The sequence below is a fragment of the Silene latifolia genome, chromosome 8, assembly GCF_048544455.1.
Source record: "Silene latifolia isolate original U9 population chromosome 8, ASM4854445v1, whole genome shotgun sequence".
Taxonomy (NCBI): domain Eukaryota; kingdom Viridiplantae; phylum Streptophyta; class Magnoliopsida; order Caryophyllales; family Caryophyllaceae; genus Silene; species Silene latifolia.
This window is the reverse complement of record NC_133533.1, coordinates 19801425-19803881: the sequence shown is the minus strand read 5'-3', so window position 1 is coordinate 19803881 and position 2457 is coordinate 19801425. Positions and strand designations below refer to the sequence as shown.

Sequence of the window (2457 nt, the reverse complement as noted above, 5' to 3'; positions counted from 1 at the left end):
ATTATCCTATAATCAAACCATAATGACATAATGGCATGCTAAAGAAAATTGACCACGGTTTCTTTTGCTCATAATGCATGGTACTCATTTTTCTTTCGAGATAACTTTTGGGCTTATCAATTCGTCTTGTGGGCTTGTCAAGCTTGGTCCAATTCGGATGTAGCATCATTACTTTTGGCCTTAACATTTTACGTTTCATACTTAGTATAGAAATATAGCACAACCCATTTTTCGAGTGGACCGATTTTATTTCTTAGCAAAAATGGACTAAGTACAGACATATTTGTTCGGGTTTAAATCCACCGACCCATTTTTTAGACGATAGACTTTCACATAAGTCAATATTTGACTTTGACCCATTTTAAAAAATGTAAGACACATTTATATGACTTTGACCCATTTTAAAAAATATAAGACACATTTTTATGTCTACAGTATTGACTTGGGGTTGGGTCGGGTTGATAGTTGATACAGGTGGGTTGTCTGGGTACCCGACTATGACTATTGAAGATATGAGGCTGGCTACTTTTGCTCCGTTGTCGAGTGCTGAGTTTAATAAAACGATTTTGAATTGGACCGTGGAATTGACTTGGCAGATTTGGCTTGCTTGCCTATCTCCTCAGGTAATATACTCATATTTCCTCATAAATTGAGTGTTACAGAATTCGGCTTCTGTTTAGCATGCATTAATTAGACCAATGATTTCTTAATTAAACTCTGTATTGTTCTGCGTTACGACAATTTGTATTTGTTTTGGGAGTGATATTCATGAAATTCAATTTCAATACTCTTGTCAAAAACTCCAAGTGGAAAACTACTCTTTGTTTGTAGGTACCAGGTAGTCAGCAAAAACTATTCTGTCGGCGATGCAGCCATGCATACGGGTTTGGAATTGTAGTAATTTGAATATTATCGTTTGCAGGATGGTTTGGCAAGAAAGTAGAAGAAAAGAGGAGGTTGATCAAGGTACACTGCTACACTATGAAAGACACAGCCAACTTCTACATGAGACCAATAGAAGGGCTCACTCTACTAGTTGATATGGATACTAATGAAGTTATAGAAGTCACTGATCATGGCGCAAGGAAATTCCAATTCCCAAAGCTGCTAACACGTACAGACTACCGTCTCTCGGCCCAGACCAACACCCACAACAAAATCAAGCCTGTGAACCCTATATATATCAATCGAGCAGCCTAGGGGCCCAAGCTTCACAATTGAAGGACACATGGTTAAATGGGCAAACTGGGAGTTTCATCTCAAACCCGACCCAACGTCCGGGATCCTGATAGTGGGGAGCTAAGGAGTGTTATGTATAAAGGGATGAGCTCTGAGTTATTTGTTCCGTACGTACATGGATCCTACTGATGCATGGTACTTTAAGACGTATATGGATGCGGGTGAATACAGGTTTGGGTTACAAACCTCTTAATGATTGCCCAAGGAATGCATATTACATGGATGGTGTGTTTGCAGCTGGTTATGGAACACCGTATGTGAGGTCCAATATATATGCGGGTGATATTGGGTGGCGGTACTCTGAGAGTCCAATTACAGGACTGGAGGTATGACTTTGTTTAACATATCCCCTTATATATAAGCATAGGATATACCACATTGCATTGTTAAAATCCAAGTAGTCTCACGAAAGACGGTCTCATATTAATATAACGGTGAGATCCTACTACTACTATTTTCATTTCCCTCTTAGAAATGAAAATCTAAGAACTACTCTTAATATGGGTCGGTATGAGAGATAATATGAGACTATCTCATAATGAAATGAATTTGAATACTCTGTGATTCTTGTGGATCCCCTATTTCAGGTACAACAATAATTTAGAAAACAATATGCTGATTATTTAACTTCATGTAGTTTAGTGTCACTGTTGCAGTCTTGTAGTCATCAATTCTGATTCTGTCAATCTGTCATTACCGGTAGCTAATTACGACTATATAGTGGACTGGGAATTTCAAACTGATGGGTCTTATCAAAATCAAGGTTAGTAATCAAGTTACATATATATTGAGCTAGGTGATAGTAGAAGTAAAAAGAAAAATGGTTCTCATCTTGTCAAGCTCGTATACTAGGCCGTTTCTATTAATGACCTTTTTCTGCAAATTAAATTGATGCAGGTTGGACTAAGTGGTATATTGATGGTGAAAGGCACACCATTCATGAACATGAACCAAGTTCCAAACCAAGAAAACATGCATGGAACCTTAAATTATGCTGTTTATATCATAATTAACGGAAGTGGAGCAAGTGAAATCACAGAATATCGGGGAAAAAAAACTTTAAATTTAGATCCTCTCCATTTCCTTCCATTTCTTTTCAGCGGTTCATATGTTAATGGAGTGAAAATGTGGTGAATTTTGCAGGGATATAGTGGTTATGGTACACCTTAGGATTTCATCATATCATATACCATGTCAAGAAGACTTCCCAATCATGCC

At 37.6% G+C, this 2457-nt stretch overlaps 1 pseudogene; it reads left to right on the top strand.

Moving 5' to 3' along the window:
* The first annotated feature begins 425 nt into the window (after positions 1-425).
* Positions 426-1808, top strand: LOC141594823 (amine oxidase [copper-containing] gamma 1-like; annotated as a pseudogene).
* The last annotated feature ends 649 nt before the right edge of the window (positions 1809-2457 follow it).